Source organism: Kogia breviceps, chromosome 3 (genome assembly GCF_026419965.1).
Source record: "Kogia breviceps isolate mKogBre1 chromosome 3, mKogBre1 haplotype 1, whole genome shotgun sequence".
Lineage (NCBI taxonomy): Eukaryota > Metazoa > Chordata > Mammalia > Artiodactyla > Physeteridae > Kogia > Kogia breviceps.
This window is the reverse complement of record NC_081312.1, coordinates 187,869,109-187,886,979: the sequence shown is the minus strand read 5'-3', so window position 1 is coordinate 187,886,979 and position 17,871 is coordinate 187,869,109. Positions and strand designations below refer to the sequence as shown.

Sequence of the window (17,871 nt, the reverse complement as noted above, 5' to 3'; positions counted from 1 at the left end):
ATTATGATGTTACCAAGCAAATATTTTTTGATACACGACGCACAGGACATTTCTTCCAGGTCTCTGTGATTATCTCCATCTAAAACGATCTGAAAAATCAACCAAGTAATAGCATGTTTGTGGATGTGTTTACTGCGTTACGACAGCAAAATGCACAGCTTCATATACGTCTGGAGTTGCTGATCTCAGAAATATTTGCTTTTCTAGTGTTACTAAACTTTCTTTCACTGGGAAAAATACAGCCGAGCTGAGCCGAGAAGCGGCAAGGCCCTGCTTCTAAGAAGATCGCGTTAGGAGTAAGGAGGCGAAGAAGCTGGGTCTGGTTCAGCACCGCCAGGGAGACATCAGAACGAGGGGCTGGCCCTCCGCCGCGCTGGAGGACATGCTAGGTGCCAGCTCTTTGCTCTCAGGGTCCAGGAAATCCTGGGACTTCTAAGAACCTTTCAGGACATAAAAACTATTTGTGTAACAACGCTGAGAGGTCGTGCTTTTCACTACACTGACATTCGCACTGATGATATTCAAGCCGGGCGTGTAAAATCGCTGGCACCTTAGCACGAAGCAGGGCAGGGGCACCAACTGTGCCGGGCAAAACTGCAGTCCTCACCATGAGGAACTCAAGGGGGAGACAGCACCAGTTTCACCTACGAATATCCCTGAAGAAACGGTGGAAACTAACAACTGGGTGAAATCTTGACCCTCGAATGCATATCTTTTTAATATGCTGCGTGACGATACAGGAAGTGCCCATAAGAGCCTGAGCTGTCCACTGGAGAAGGACGGTCATCTCGAGGAAAAGAAATTGTGCCAGTTGCTCTACGTGTAAGCGCTGAACTAGCAGTTTTGAGCGCCCACAGAGCAGTTAATTCTTATATAAATAACTGGAAGACAAAGTTGGGTACATGGTAAACATTTTCTCAAAACTGAACCCAGTGAGCCAGACGCTTCAAGGAAAACACCTGAAATGTTTGTTGCCAATAATAAAATTCAAGCTTTCAAGCAGAAATTCCGTTTTCGGAAAAATTATACCTGCCTCCAGGAACTTTCCTGAAAGCCTTCTCAGTACTCACAGATTCTTCCGATGGGCTCACTGGTGAGCCTACAAATGGTTTTTTTCAAATGGTATCATAACACATGCCAATATTTGGCAGATTTATATAATTCCATGAATGAATATTTTCTCAATCACGTATGGGTAAAAAGATTCAAAGTACAAGAAAGACCGATAGATTTAAATGTAACAGAGCGAGAAAACTTTGATTGGGGTTCAGCTTCTACCCTGCAACTCAACTTTAAGGAACCACCACTTACAGAGTTTTAGTGTAGGCTCAAATAATGATTACCTAAAAAGAATACTAAAATACTCCTCTCTTTTCCAACTGCAGGTCTGTATAAGGTGGGATTATCTTCATATATTTCAGCCAAACAATAAATCACAACAGACTGAATACAGAAACAGATACGAAAATGCAGCTGTCTTTACTAAGCCAGACATTAAAAAGAGCTGCAAAAATGTAAAATGATGTCCCACTTCTCAATTATTTTAATCAAGTTCTTTTTCACAAAGAAGTTATTTATGTTAACATATAATGGGGTTATTATTTTTTAATGAATTTATAAATAAAATTTCCTGTTTGAAGTTCTAACCCAGTAAATATTCATAGATACAACCCACACAGACAAAACATCCTTAATATTAAGAGTGTGAAGTGGTACTGTGACCAAAGGTTTGAAAACAACAGCTGTGAGAACTGGAGTCGAGGTCATGCTTCTTCAAAGCTCTCAGACGTGACTTTGATTTCTCCCTCGAACAAAGCTGGGAGCCCAGCGGGAGCCGGGTGACGGGGAACCCAAACTACTCCACATCGTTACAAGTCAGGGTCAGGAAAATGAGTAGGGAGACGGCCTCTGGGGTCCTGCCACGCTCTGTTTCCTCACCTGAACGCTGGTTACACAAGTGTGTTTGCTCTGTGAAAACTCAGTGAGCCACACACTTAGGACAGATGCATTACATATTTCTAGGTATATGGTGTGCGTACTTTTCTAGGTGTATCTTACACTTGAATAAAGTTTTTAAAATTCACGGTATAAGATGCATAACGATTTCTGCTTTGTTTTTCCAAACCCAAGATGGCTTTCAACTAACCAGAGGCATCATATACAACTTACTTTGGAAAAGCCTGATGAAAATAATTCAAATATTTAATTTAGAAACCTCAATACAGACAACTGTAACTTTTCAGGGTTAAGAGCTATGTACCATCTAGGTCAGTTTCCTTACGAAGATCAGGAAGAGAATTCTCTGCTTACTTCTCCAGTTTTTTAAACGACAGTGAAGTCACAACAAAGTTTTAAAAAATGAAATCAAATACAATTTAAAAAAATGAAATCTCCCAATTAAAGGCAAAACTAAGAATGCACTCCCTGTAGGGTATTAAAGTGACCCAGCGGCCACCATCTCTGCTAATGTTCAACGCGTCATCGCAAGTCGAGACAAATGCAGTGAGGCAAGAACACACACAGAGAGCAAGAACTGGAAGGACATGACAAATGGCCATTATGTAAAGATGAAATGGTCATCTTCATAGAACACCCCAAAGAAAAGCCAGCCATTAAAATATCCCAGATTGCTCCCCCTGCAAAGAAATTAAATACAGACAAATATGTCAGGGCCAATTCACAGAAAGGGAAACCCACACACTTAATAAGCGTCTGATAAGACACTTAACTGCACCAGTAATCAGAGAATTGCAAACAAGAACGGTAACATACGTGCCCAGATGCTCCGTCTGTGGCATCAGGTTAGAAAAAAATCATAAGGTCAGAAATTATCAAGAGCCAGCAAGAATGTGGGAAGAGAAACCGGGCACAGCCAGACCAGCTAATAACCTTGCAGAACTCCAGGAAATCACACCTATGCCTGAGACAGGGTGCTGTGAGGAGAAAAGGGGGAAACGCAATAAAATAACACGAGAGGCTCTGCATGGACCAGTAGTGACAGAGGACCACTAACTCAGGTCTGCACACCTGATCTGGGAGAGGGCTCTCCATCTCACACGCCCCTTCACTGAACCGGCAGGCCCGTTCACCAGGCACTGCGCCCGTGCTGGGGACACAGTAGAGAAGATCAGGTCCCTGCCCTCAGAGCTGACATTCCAGTGAAGGAAACAATGAAGAGGAAACAGATAAAGCTATGGTTAAGCGTGTGACAACTGCTACAGTGGAAATAAAATGGGTGATTGTGGCAGGAAGCGATGGGAAGGGAGGGGCTCCTATCCAGGGGACGGCCAGAGAGAAGAAGGCTCTCAGAGAGCCGTGGGAAGGGAACCAGGCATCCAGCAAGCTTCGGGAAGATCTCCAGGAACTGCATCCAGGGCATCAAGTCCAGTCACCATTCTCCGGGGGAGACTGCAGATGTTCTGAAGAACATCCAGGTGCTGCACTGTAAGTGAACCCCAAGGAACCTCCTTTAAGATTCCTGTTCTGTAAAGTATGGACTACAGTGATTACAGCTCGAGTCCAATATATTTTGACCAAAGAGTTCAAGCTTTTTAGAGGGGGGAAAAGACACCAGCGAGGTGAATGTTCTATGTCTCTAAAAAGGTTTCTGGAAAATTATTAGGATCCACAAACTTTCCCTTCATTCATTAAACAGAAGTTGAGTACTCACGTATCCCTCCCATAGCACACGGCAGGGAAATGAGGATAAAGATAAAAGTTTCTGTCCGTAAGGAACATAGCTCAACTTCACAACGTTCAGGATTCTAGTTATTTCACTCACTAGTTGACTTCTATGATTAAAAGCCAGCATTTTTTACTGCATGCTTGCAACGCTCCAGGCAATGTCCTACAAGTTTGTATACACACGTGAGGTCACGAAATACTCCCAACAACATACTACATGATTCCCACTTTAGACATGGAAAACCAGAGGTAAGAAAGTTTCCTGATGTCAAAGAAGGAATAACAGGCAAAGCAGGGATTCAAAGCCTGGGTTCTTAACCAGCACGTTTACATTCCCCGCTGGAATCTTGTCAGTGGTTCTCTGCGGGAATGAAGCAGCCAGCTGAGTTTTAACAAGCCCTCGGGTGACTCTGAGGAATGATGAAGTTTGAGAAGCTCACGCTAAAGTTTTCAGGCTCAGCTCTACGGGTGTTAAAGGTGACAAGACTACCATTTTGAAAATTCCAAAATGCGAAACTGTGACCCTATTTTAAAAAGATCTAAATGATATTAATTCATTTCCTCGTCCCCCACAGCATGATACCTCCTCCCCCTGGACTCTGTACCCTGATTAGACCGTCTAAAAACTAGTCAACTCTGATGGGCCTTACTGGGGACTGAGCTACATTCCAAACACGCAAGGGAGCACAGAGGTCCAAACACAATCTTCACAATTTAAATCCCAAGCCATATTAGGAAGAGAAAAAAAATATTTTGAATATCAGCTACAGAAGCTTGGCAAATCTTGGTCCATGGCTCCACAATCCTTTCCATCCTTAGCTCCACTCCAAATTTTTACAACCTCATCTCCACAAACTTCCAAGCGCCAAAAAAAGAAGTTTACAACCCTCAGAAATGTTTGATTCTCGTGATGCAACTTGCTGTGAGTACACATATGGAGGCACTGTCTTTTATACGTTGTGATCATCACGAGCGAAGCTAATCAGAGGCTTTTACTGTACAGACTACAGCAGTAAGAGCTAAAGTTTTCCCTGCCCCTTGGCTGGACCAGCCCTCCAGGGCACCCTACCGGACCCTTCTCTTCTCAAAGCAGTATTCAGACCAGTGCCTTCTTCCGTCCCCAAATCAGCTGCCCAATATGAACACCCCAGCTCCATGCGTACTCAAGCTTCCCTATTTCTAATAACGCGTTTTTCCAAAGGGAATGGAAGACCGAGTATCAGAGGTAAGTTCAAGCCCAGGTTGGAGAACCTATCACAGGCCAAATGACTCCCTTAAGCCACTCACTTGCAAACACAAGTCATTCATTTCACCAAGCTCAGGAGTCTACTTCTTTCACATACATTTGCAGCCGGCAGCATTAAGCAGCCCGAGCCTGGACCACGGGGCGTCTGTCACCCTGACTCCGAGCGTGCGCTCCCGGACTCGGGGTCGCCCACGCTCAGGCAGCGTTTCCGTCCGCAGCCCCGCCAGGAGTTCCCTTCCTGCAAGGAGCGGCACCTACTTATTGTCCCCTCCCAAACCACCCTCAGCTCCCCTGAGGACCAGAGCGGGTTCCAAGAAGCAAACGACCTACCCAAGCTCTCCTGCCCACACAAAGCTCGGCGGAACTGGGTCACACGGACACACACCGACCGCCCACAGACCTTCTCACCTGAGTGCTTTGCGCTGCCTTTTAAAAGTCCAGTGCTTTCCGCAAAACATGTCACAAAATGCAGTCACCCTAACTAGTCCTTCCTGGGCACTAACCCTGCCATTTCTAACCCTAAAACGGCACGGCATCTTACCAAAGCCGCGGCTGTGCTTTCTCATCTCCTTTCTGTAACCATCGGTGACAAGCAATTTAACCAGTAACCAGGCCAGGAACAAGCAAGCTTCCGCCACCCAAGGGAGAAAGCAAGCTCCCCGCTCTTTCCTAAGTGAAGCTGACAATCATGCTTTCCCAAAAGAATGGGAAGATTTACGAAGTGAGCATTCAAGGAATAAAAACTGTTTTACGTGCCTGGAAAAAAAAAAGATGTTTAAGTATTCGTTCATAGCAGGCATCAAATAATCTTGCTGTATATAGCCACTTTATCCTACCTCTTCGTTTAAAGAATCAGTAATCTAAGAAGGCAAAGCATAAAAGCACGCTCAAACAGCTCATCAGAGTTCACGTCAGATTTCAACAAAACACAAACCAGTTCAAGGGTACATAAATAAGGACCAATAAATGCACGCTCTGTTCTAGGTTCCTCAGCACAGCAAGAACCCGAGAGCTTTTTAGCTGTCGTTTCTAAAATTACTAACAACTTCCCTCACTTTAAATTAAGCTGCCATGTCCTTCCAAATAATCTCATTTAATAAAGCTGACTTCAATCACTGACCGCGACCTGTGTGAATTTCAGTGATGACAGCTGCAGCACATGTGTATCTTTGTCAGTGAAATGCTCTTAATAAAAACAAAAAAAATCTGATTGAAATCTCCAGTAAACAACACCCAGTGCACCATCTAGTGGAAGCTGTGTAATGTCGTAATTAAATCTTTTTTGAAGGGTAGAAACCCTGAAAATCGCATGGGGGCTACAGGCCCTAGCTAAGAATACAGGTAAATACCCTACACGCAGCCGCAATCTCTCTCCAACGTCCCACACTGCAAGGGGTGCTCATCAGAAGAGATCTCACTTTCTGTACAAATTAGCAGATGATAAAGGTTTCTTTACGGAATGTTCTGCTTGGGTGCTAGAAATTTTAATTTGACCAGAGGAGTGAAACTTAATGCAAAAACAAATAAATGAGTAAACAGAATCAGAGCCGAATGGACAAGCCCTATATGTAAGGGATGCCTTACATGACAAATAAGTTATGTCGAAATGTACATGTTCCATCCAGCAGAGGACCTGCCATGAAAACAAGATGTTGCTTCATGATTAAACAGCTCCATTCAGTAATAAATAAGACACTTCCATGTTCCTGATGACTAATAAATTTAACATAACCTAACAACTCCCTGGGTTCCCCAAGCCTTGACATTATTCAAGGGTACCCTCTCAACTACCCATCTAACCCCACGTGCCGTTAACCCCCAAACTCCCTTGATTTACTCTCATCAAGGAAGAGATGATTTTTCCATGTTCGACACTTCTAAATTTACAGTAAAAACTTCCTGAAACAAAATCATAACCAAAATGTGTTATGCTTCAGTTTTACTTGCCTTATGAATAACTCAAGTCCAATGCTAAGCCAGAGATGCAAACAAAGAAGATAAGAGTTTCTAATGTGGAAAACCTCCCAAAACTTAAAATAGAGATTTTTCACATAGCACCACCAGGTTTTCTTACCTGTGTGAAAAATCACCTTTCTGGTGAAATTCAAACTATCTTAGCAACCTAGGAGGAAAAAAAAAAAAAAAGCCTAAGAATATTTGACTTGGAAAAAACCATCACCACCTCTGACTGGTGTACATGGGAATCAAATCGGTATGCAGACGCTTGCTTGACGGTGGGAACCTTACTGGATCGTGCATTAAACCCATAACAGGTATATAATAGCAGGAGTCTACAAACCTGGGGCAGAATACCCTTCATCTCTAGGGCTCTTGAGTTTATGTACCTGCAAAGTGGGCGTGAAGTGCACCACCTGCTTCTGGAGAGTAAGAGCTACCGATATTGATGCAGTGCAGGGAGCTGCTCGATTAAAAGGCCGAAATGCAGTGCACCTGGAAGGGAGGACCTGCTCCAAGAGTCCTCACTGTGCCATTTCCGCTAAAACTCATGACCTTCATTTCACTTGTGAACACATGGTGAATGAGAAAAAGCTATTACGCAAGTCAAAGAAAAGGTAACAGCAATTCAAGGTGCTTCATTACAGGTAAATCACATCACTGTAGTTAACTGCCTAGGACTTGTCTGCAAAGTATTACTGCGTGGGTAGCAGGTGCATCCCTAAAACCTAAAGCCCGGAGGCTGTGTTTAGAAAAGCTTCTTTTTATTCGAATGCTAATGTTTAAAAAATAAGAAAACGAAAACGAATCTCAAGTCTACACCCACCCACGAGGAGAGACAGAGACAAGGTGCCACCCCCAGGCTCTTGCGCACTAGCTCGGCACCGCCATCCACGTTGCTCCCCTCGTCCCCACCGCACGGCCCGCACTGCAGCCCAGACAAAGGTGAGTCACACTGCTGGGTCACCTTGTCACGGAAGAAAAAAAACCCCAATAAGTTCACGTTAAAGGCTGTTTCGAATTTTAAAATAATAATAAGTAAATCATATTCCTGGCTAAACGCACTGCAAAGCGCCCGTGTCCACGAAGGCTGTAACTCACACCACCTAAGTACAGACACCTTTCCCGCTTTAAAAAAAAAAAAAAAAAAAAGCCACTCGGCTTATCGCTCCTTATCAGCAAGTCTCCTGCGCCGCAAGCCGGACTGACTCAACTCAGCGTCTCCCCTCCACCTGCAGGGCTTCCCGCCCCCTCCGCCCCGCCAGGTGCAGCGGCCGCGCGCTCCCGGCGGAGGCGCCCCGAGGCGGGCGCGAGGTTCCGGGAGACGCGGACCTGCCCGCCGCAGCTGCGAAAGAGCCAGGGAGCCCGCCCCGCGCCCGGGCTCGGACGGGCGCTGCAGCCCCGGCGCCCCTTACCTGCTCCAGGCGGCCGTGGCCGCGGGAGGCGCGCTCGCTCCGGCGCAGGAAGCGCCGGCCGAGGGAAGGAGGCTGCGACCGCAGCCGCCGCGAAGGACAATCAGCAGCCTGCGGAGCTCGGCACCGCCGCCGCGGGCGCAGGACGCACCACCCCGGGAGCCCGGCTCCAGCTCCAGCCCCGCAGCCCCGCGGCGGGGCGGGGCCGCGGCCGGAGGGGAGAGGAGGGGCGGGGCGGGGCCGCTCCGCCCGCGGGGCGAGAACGCGGCGGACGCTGTGTAAGAGGCGCCTGCTGATTGGCTGAGATAGGGGTGCACGTCTCCGATTTGAAGACAGGCTCGCTAGCAGCGCTCCCTCATTGGTCTGTACGTGAAAACAAAGCAGAGCTCTGATTGGTGGCAGCCCTGTAGCTCCTCTCCCCCTACCCCAATCATCGAAGCTCCGCCTCCTCCCGCTCCGCCCCCGGGTGGCTGCAGAACCAGCTGTTCCGTGGACCAGTTAGCTACCTTCCTTAAGGGGACCCCGGATGCCCAGGTTCCTTTGCTAGAAGCGAGCTTCCTTATTCCACCAAGAGTCTTTGATTTCCGTATGAACTTGTTGAATAGCAGCTAATCGTTAACATCGCTTAGATTTAGAGCGACCTCTTGGGTGTTTTTTAAAATGCTGCCTAAGATTCACAGGGAGATTGGCATATGCAAAAAGAAGGTGTGAAATGTTTTCACCCCTGGCGAGATTATGCTGTGTTCTTTTTTTTTTTTTTACCTTTCCGTGTTCCATATTGAACGTGTATTACTTGTATAATTAGAAAAAAAATGTTTAATAGGAAATGAAAAAGGTACACAGAATGGTAAAGGCAAACTTTGAGGATATCCGTGGGAACTAATCCTTCCACAACAGAAGAAAATACAGTAATAAATGCAACACCTGAGGGCCATCAAAAAAGTACATTCTGGTATCAGCCCCCTTCAGCTGTCTTAAAGAACTTTATAAATACGACTGAGCTGTCTTAAAGAACTTTATAAATACTCTTTCCATATAACTACTATTTACCCAACATAGAGTGTACAATGAACTGCCCAGTAAGCAGATTCATAGCAAGAAGTGAGAATACAAAATACACAATAAAGCTTTAATCAAAAAAGTAGACTACGGAAAGAAATTTAGAAGATAAACTGGAAGACTCAGCTAATGGAGAGAATTTTAAGAAAGAAAGGAACGCGACAGCCCTCGGAGATGAGACTTAGATTTTGAAGATTGAAACAGAGGGAGGAGGAGGGAGTGGAGATGAAGACCTAGAGTCTATCTGAGCTCTCAGACCACGCCAGCCAGTCTAGAAAGGGGGCGAAGTATATGTCACCTGGGGACCACACTCGCTTAACCCTCTCTAGCTGCTTTCCTCTTCTATTTGTTCTTTTTTGTCATTCCCACGAGGTTCTGAAATAGGCTATTTGAAGAGAAGCACTTCACCCAACAGCTCCATAAATTTTATAGTGTTGAGAAAAAATGGAGATCGACAAAAGTCAAACGTAAGGAAGGAAAGGAATGTTAAGGTAAACATGAACTTGAAGTGATGTAAGGACAAGAAACCTAATACAAAGAATGAGACAAATCTTTTTTTCTCTCATTTCTGGAGAATAAGGTAAAGCTCTTTGGAGGACAGAGTAACCTCATTACCTAACAAAGACTTTTTTATAGAACCCTTGTAAGAAATGGAATTCTAGATGATAGTCTGAAAATATGTGTCCCAGAGTATTCTGAGAAAGAAACTTAGTGTTGAGATCTAGTTATGTTTAAAACAAGAAGAAGGGGGGGTAGGGATGAGAAGGGCTTAGCACTCCTAGTAGTTTATTCCACAATAACGCCTAAGATTCTGTCACTAACATTGTCTCTTTGATATTAAGTAATTTAAATCAGAGATTATTCTTTTATTCACTTACTCACCAAACATGTAATCAATATTAATTACCAAGTACTACTAGTTCCTGCCATGAACTAGGCACTCTACTAAGTACAGTCTTGAACAGGACAGACTGGAAGCTATTTACCAGTTGGAGAAGACCGATAATGAACCAGTAAACAGATAAAGTTACAGAAAGGGATCAGGGCAAAGAAGGAAACAGTGACCTGAGGGATGGGGGGGGTGACTTTAAATTGGGAAAAGAGACAGGAATACGCTAAGGAGAAATGCTAAGATCTGAGGTGCCACCTAAGTGAGAAACCACAGCTCTACAAACCCGCAAGGCTATGACATTCCTGGTAGAGGAAACAGCAGGGTGAAGGCCCTGGAGGAGGAAAAAAAGTGATGTGTTAGAGGAACAGAGAGAGGGCCAGGTGGCTAGGCTGGTGCGGGAGGGTGGTCCCAGACAGGGCAGGGAGGACGGTGGGGCCTGGTAGGCAATGGCGAGAAGTTTGAATTCTATTGCATGGATTCCTGATGTGTTGATCAATACGTCAAGAGTCAGTGAAAGGTAGGTTTTCTCTCCACTTCCCCAGGTGGGCCGTTTTCTTCCAGAAAGAGGCAAAGGAGATTTCTTTCTCTTAAGTTGCTAATATTGCAATAAAATCATTAACTTGCTGTGGCCTCTCCCGTTGCGGAGCACAGGGTCCGGACGCACAGGCTAGCGGCCACGGCTCACGGGCCCAGCTGCTCCGCGGCACGTGGGATCCTCCCGGACCGGGGCACGAACCCGCGTCCCCTGCATCGGCAGACGGACTCTCAACCACTGCACCACCAGGGAAGCCCAATCATTAACTTTCTAAATGGGTGTTCATTGACTAAGTCAGTCTATCGAGCATAGATCTATGAAGAGCATACTATTTGCCAAGGACAGGCTGGGTGTGACACAGCCCCGGGTGGAGCTGTGCACAGGCGACGGGGGAACTCAGGGGGGCTATGGGAACACAGTCCGGAAGGGGATGAGGAATCGCTCAATCAGGACCCATCCCAGTGACAGGGGACAAGGGTCCAGATCCAGGGGCAACAGCAGATGAACGCCGGGCCGCAGGCGGGAGGAAGGGAATCGGATGCGAAGCCTTAGAGACGGTGGCACAAAAAAAATCAAACTCTCCGCGCATCACCAGCGTGCCTTGCTCGGGTGGAGCCCGGAGGCGGAAACAGAGACCCACTGAGAGGCAGCGTTCCGAAGGCGTGGGGCTGACGGAGTATGAGAGTGAAGAAGCTGGTCGCTGTGTCACATCGCCATCTCCTTCGTGTCTTCCGCAAAAGTCATTCAAATGAGGAGATACCCACTTTTCACTATGACATTCTTCTTTGGATAGCAATGGGTTAAGTGTTAATCCTATTTGACCAGAATTAGGACAGAGCTAAAGCCCCTGGGGCAGAGATCTGTGCTGCTACTTCCAGCCTTTCCCTGTGCTTGTCGGTGCACTCTTTCTCAGTTGAAGTTACACTTAGCAGATACCCATGAGGGAAGAGAGCCAGCCCCTGCCAATCACACGAAAGGCTGGGAAATGTCATAGAATCTCAGCACATCTGGCTGATGGCGCGTCAAAAGATACAGCAACTAAGAAATTTAAAAATGCAGTCTTTGGGGGCTTCCCTGGCCGCGCAGCGGTTGAGAGTCCGCCTGCCGATGCAGGGGACGCGGGTTCGAGCCCCGGTCCGGGAGGATCCCACGGGCCGCGGAGCGGCTGGGCCCGTGAGCCATGGCCGCTGCGCCTGCGCGTCCGGAGCCTGTGCTCCGCAGCGGGAGAGGCCACGGCGGTGAGAGGCCCGCGTACCGCAAAAAAAAAAAAATGCAGTCTTTGCAATGTCTGACGCAGTGCTTCAAAGCCACTGAAAAGTAATTCCTCTACCCTAATAACAGTTCAAAAATTAATTATAAAGATAGAGGGGTGTCTTCTAGAAGCCAAAGAGTGGGCTGGACAAAAAGTTCATTCGGGTGATATTGTGGGGAAACCCGAATGAACTTTTTGGCCAACCCAGTATGAGCAAAAATAAGCCAGTCTTCAGGAAGGCTGGGAGCCAGAGGCTGAAAAGCCATGAGAAACTCGGCTGAAGTTTTCTCTGTCTTCAGACCTGCCTCTCTCTACACTTCTGCTCTATTCTTCTCCAGAAAACAGCTTTCCAGGCTCCTGTATCCATAAGTAAGAGTAAAGCTACCCCAGACACACACGCACACACACACATGCACACACACACACGCACACGCACACAAACACACACACGACTGAATCCACTCCCTTGACGCAATCCCAAGTTCTATGGAGAGAAGGTATAACTGGCGCAGCTTGGTCTCCCCCTCCGCCCTCCCAGCACCTATGGCGTGGGCAGGTTGGAGGTCGCCGGCATGGCCGCTAAGCACCGTCCCTGCCTATGGGCAGAGATGTCCAGGTGAGCAGGCACTGGGCAGATGACCAGAGAGGCCTTCATCATGTCCCCCAGTCAATGAGACTCCGTTCTTTGCTCAGTGACAGTCTCCCCCTGTCCTTTCACACTGACACAGAGGCCCCCGGGCCAAGGCCAGTGTCCTCAACGGTGACTGCCAGCTTTCCTGATATCTCCCTACTCCAGGTGGCTTCCCGACACCAAGTACCCTGGTCTCTTCCAGTTTCAAGTTGCCTTTGGCCTTCTGCTAATTCCACATCCCCCTCTCTGGAGGATACGTCTTGACCTCAGCGTATTTAAAGAGCAAAAGCACTTGCCAAGCTGGTGACCTTGCTCTCGGCTCTGATGAGGGCAGCGTGCAGGCCAAGCAGACTCCAGCTGTGCCCAGCACTGTGCCCTGAGCCCTCAGAGGGGAGCCGGCCCCTGCCCCGATGCGGTCCCGCCACTGTGCGGATGGCGGTTCGGTATTAAAAGTCCTTTGATCAGTTTAAGCCACAAGATACAGTTTGAATTCAGAAATTTTGATACGAATGCCAATACGTTGATCAACACTTCACGCTTCATTGACCTGAACTTGAAACATCCGGCTGTGCCTCTCATGACCCGGACCACGCAGTTTTCTCTGGTCGCTACCCCCTTAGTTCCTGGCCCCTGGAGGCCACCTTCCATAGGTGTTCCCACCGGAGAAGACCTCTCCAGGCGTTCTGATTTCCGCATCTCCAGCGCAGCTCTGTCCCCTGGTCCCCAGGAAACACCCACACGTGCTTTACCGGCAACAGTGGCGGGCGTGCCGGTGCTCCCAGAGCCCACGGCCCTCCTCCCCTGCCCTCTCGCTCTCTGAGCCGCTGCCTCAAGCTGCTGCCCTCGGCCTCTCCGCTTTGGATGCCTCGGGAGAAAGTCAGGCGTTCCAGGTACCGGAAGACACAGACCAAGTTGCCCTCGTGGCGCTTTTGCCGCCCCTCTCTCGTGACATAGACAGAACGAGCTTGGACGAGTGGTCATGCGGGGCTCAGCATCGCTTCCCTCAAAGAAAACGTCCACAGATTCTTCCCTAATCTCTACTTCCGCCCTGTTATCCGACTTTGAGCGAGGGATTTTGCAGAGTCCTCAAAGGGCTAAGATATTTCCTTTGAGGTTTGCTTCTGGCTCTGGCAACTTTCAGAATTTTACGTCTGTCGTCTCTTGGTGCCTCCGTCAAAATTTTATAGCTGCATCTTGTCATACTAGGGTGAGTCTCCAAAAACTGCTTTCTTAACACCAAGGACAGAGAGCGATGAAGACTTGTCCTCTAAAATCATAGGCTGTCAGAAACTTAGCTGTTTCAGTATCACTGAGAATGGGAGAGTCACCCTTTCCTGGATGATGGGAGCCTGTGTGTCCCTTTGACACAAGGACGCAGCCTTGATTTCCTCAGGTGCAGACCTTCGGATAAGAGATCTGGGGAGACAGCACTCCATGTTTACCTTAACTTTATGGTTGCCAAGGAGACAGCACTCTGAACCCACCTTTCGGCTCATATTTGATGTCAGCAAAAGTATTTTCATATTTTAATATTAAATTTAATATTTTAAAATGTTAATAAAATGACCGGCAGGCTTGCTCTGCTTTGAGCCCAGCACTCCACAGTTTCACTTAAATCTGACCTCCACTCCACCCTTCCCACACCCCCTGCAGTAACCCCGCTCTTCCTTGGTCTGGGGAGGTCCTCTCCGGGCTCCCTTGTCGCAAGGTCAGAAGCCTGACCAAGCGAGGCTTCAGCTTTGTCTCTGATGCTGTCTGACTGCTGCGCTTTATCGTCAATGACCAGTTCTTCCCGGATCAGGTCACTAGCTCCCAGGTCCGCAAGGCTCTGTTGTCACGTCTGCAACTCCTTTCACCGCACCAAGCGCCACACACCCACTGCCACCACTGTGCCGTCACCGGTCAGCCCCAATCCCGCAACTACAATTATATAGCACACAAAACACCATAAACATGAGCATCTGCAGAAACTCACGTCTGCTTACCTGAAGAGTATTAAAATTACCCGAAGGGCTTTTGAAAGTTACAGAAGCCCTGAGATACTGCTACGAGCTTGCCTGCTGTTCTCTCCCCAAATACGCATATTTGACTAACTCATTCCAGCAGTGACCCTGTTGGTGAGGGTAGAGTACCTGCAGGTATGTTTGGAGGTCGAGAAGCTCTGCTTTATCCTTCACGAATCCGGTAGGCCCTTCGTCACGATTCTAGGTCTATAAATTTGGGGGGATATTTTTCCTCTGAGCTCAGAGCACCAGCTTGATGTTGCTTGTGGGTGAAAGGAAAGAAACTGTCCCCATGGTGACAGGGACTTTGCCTGACTTATTCACCAAGTCTGGCACAGGGTCAGTGCCCAGGGAACGTTTGCTAAATGAATTACTCTGGAACTCTTTTTAAGACGGGAGGGTTTCAAGCCACCAATTGTACCTGAGCAAGAAGCGCTCATCTAAACGACTAACAGTGGACTGTGGTCTATCTGGCGACTTTTCAAGATTGGATTCTGATGCAGTTGGCAATTGACTTTCTCCTCAAGGACTCCTAGGTGTGCACTGAAAGCTGTCTGGTGCCTCTTAGGAGGAGGGGTGAGGAATGACAGCATGATACGTGGGTGAGTGCACCTTGGTTACCAACGATCCCATGAACACAGGCTGCGTGTGGGCTCAGCATAGGTGTCCCCAAGCGTGTTACAGTAAGACAGTTAAGGACCCCTCTGGGCTCATGAGCCGCGTTAAAGAGACTGATAATTGCTTAAATGCCGGGGTGCTCGCCTGCGGAGCCTCAGCCTGTGTGTGGTCTCAGGTGCGCCTGTAAGACATGCCTATCCGAGGGTCGCACACACACGCACACGCACGCACACGCACACACGCACGCATTTAAGTTCCTCGTTCTAAATCAAATATGCCTCCATCCTCCCAAGTTGGGAAAGCTGTTAATTTGAAGGAGTTTGGAGTAGTTTTGAAACACTCTTCAATCCATGGCATTCGAGGTGAGGAGAAGACAAAAATTTTTTAATTGCATTTGGCATTTTTGAAAAAGACCCAAACTCTTTTCGCCACGATTATAAAGTGAGAACAATGATAACATACCCCCAAATGAGTCCTGTCTCTACTTGGCCACACGCATTGTGCAAGAACAGCCCCAAGGAACAAAGAATACCTTCCCTCCGTAATGCTTATGATTGGAACAAGTGTTTCACATTGAGAGAGAAAGGCATTGACAGAAAAGTTGAGAAAAAATACAGGGAGAGTGAAATGAGTTACTCAGAACTTACATTTAATTAACAGTCATCTTTGTACTTACCTTGTTGAGCTCACAAGGGAGAGAGTCACAAGCAAAATCACTCTTGTTCTACTTATGTTCCCCAGAGCCTACGATCCACCATCCGTCATTAACTAGTGCTGCCCCGGAAATGAGAAGCTTCCTCATCAAGCCACTTGGAAGCTGAGTGACTCCTTCTTGTACACAGAAGACCACGAAACGTGTAAGGAGGCGCCATGGCAGAATGGAAAGCCTTAGCGCTGCAGCCGAAGAAACGATCTGAGGGTGTGCGCAGACGGACGGTGCGCTGCCCGCAAAGGCGGCGCTTTAGGAGACGGCACTCTCGTGTCGTTGCCTCCATTTTCTTAGCTCACGTACTTTTCTCACGACTACACCTTTATCCCCAAATTCCCTCTCCCTGGTAAGTGAGCAGGAAACAAAGGAACTTAATAGATAAGTCTCTGAGATCTGAATTTAAATTCTAAGATTAAGACAAAAAGAAATCATGTAAGCCAAAAAGAAGGAGAGAGGCACACTGAATAATAATAAATCTGAGCTTGCAGACCTGACCGATACCACCTGAGACAGGTGATCAAGGCCAATGTCAAGAGTGATGCCAAGTCATGTGGACAGTGCGTGTGGTCTTCCTTCCCAGACCCCAGAACCCCAGTCTAAGCGTGGGGAAAACAGCAGACGAATCCTAACAGGGGAGCATGCTACAAAATAGCTAACCAGTACTACCCACAAGTGTCCAGGTCATCAAAGACAAGACCAGTCTGAGCCCGTCACAGCCAAGTGCAGCTTAAGGAGACACAACAAGTAAATGGAATACGGTAGCTTCGATGGGACCCTGGAAAAGAGAAGGAACACCTTGTAAAACTAAGGAAATCTGAATAAAGTATGGGCTTGGCTGAATCACAATGTGTCAGTATTGGTTCATTAATTGTGATAAACGTGCTCTGTTCCTAAAAGGGAAAACTGGGTGTGTGGTATACGAGAACTCTCTGTACTATCTTTGTCATTCTTCAATAAAGGTAGAACCGCTTTAAAAATGAAGTTTACTTTTAAGAGATTATACATATGTATGTGTATGTGTATATATGTATATACGAAGGATACTGAAGTAGCTCAAGAGCTCAGTGAAGATTTGGGCACCCAAGGTTGGGAAAAAGCAGCCAGGTCCGCAGCAGCCTCTCAACCACGGCACCGCGCTCAGGGCGACTCAGCTCTGTCACCCCTCGGGCACCGTGTCCCTCAGTCCCACGTTTCAGTCCCCAAAGAGGAAAGCCCATCGCCTGCGCCTGGCTGTCTCCACCCTGCCCGGGTTGTGGTGCTAGAATCACGGCTGCTGTCCCCATGCCTGTGTCCAGGCGACCAGTTCATAAAACGGGAAGCTGTGACCCAGGCAGGTCCCTTTCTGGAGATACTGAGTAAGACGCCGTAAGTTGAGAAGAGGCTTAGCTGATAAAGTCAATATCCTAAAACTTCAAGGCCAGATGTCCCAAAACAAAGGACAAAGGAGCATCCTTGTCATTTGCCTTTGTCATTTTACATGCTAGAAAAGCTCTTCTGTTGATTACTAAATTTTATGAAATCAAGATTCATAAAAACTGATTTCTAAAAAAAACCTGGTTTAGCCCCCAAGTACTCACGCCAACTCTCCTGACTTCTAAATACAACTCCTTAACTTTTTAAAACTATTTTAAGGGAAGTCTACAAAGGTTCACGGTGATGGAAACCATGGAAGTTTTGCCACATCGCTGCAGAGGCAGGGAGCGCAGTGCAGTGGAGACCCCCTGGGAGAGGCCTGGGGTGGTCCACGACTGCAGGGCCGCCCCCCGCCTCTGCCAGGCCACGTGGTTGGCGCCTCGGCAGAAATTAGGCAGAGACACCGCTCTTCAACATACTTCACTTCCAGGGCTTCCCTGGTGGCGCAGTGGTTGAGAGTC

General features: G+C 47.5%; 1 protein-coding gene across 6 annotated transcripts in view; it reads right to left on the bottom strand.

Moving 5' to 3' along the window:
• MPP7 (MAGUK p55 scaffold protein 7) overlaps positions 1–17,871 on the bottom strand; it is a 424,300-nt gene that overhangs the window by 248,904 nt on the left and 157,525 nt on the right. For 2 of the 6 annotated variants that reach the window (XM_067030595.1, XM_059058692.2), the window contains exon 1: positions 8,302–8,506. The exons of 1 other annotated variant lie outside the window; for it this stretch is intronic. The gene's annotated coding sequence lies outside the window, so the exon portion shown is untranslated. Of the gene's footprint in view, positions 1–7,004; positions 7,053–8,301; positions 8,507–17,871 lie in introns of those variants that run through there. 3 more of the 6 variants (XM_067030592.1, XM_067030597.1, XM_067030596.1) reach the window with 3 other exon arrangements.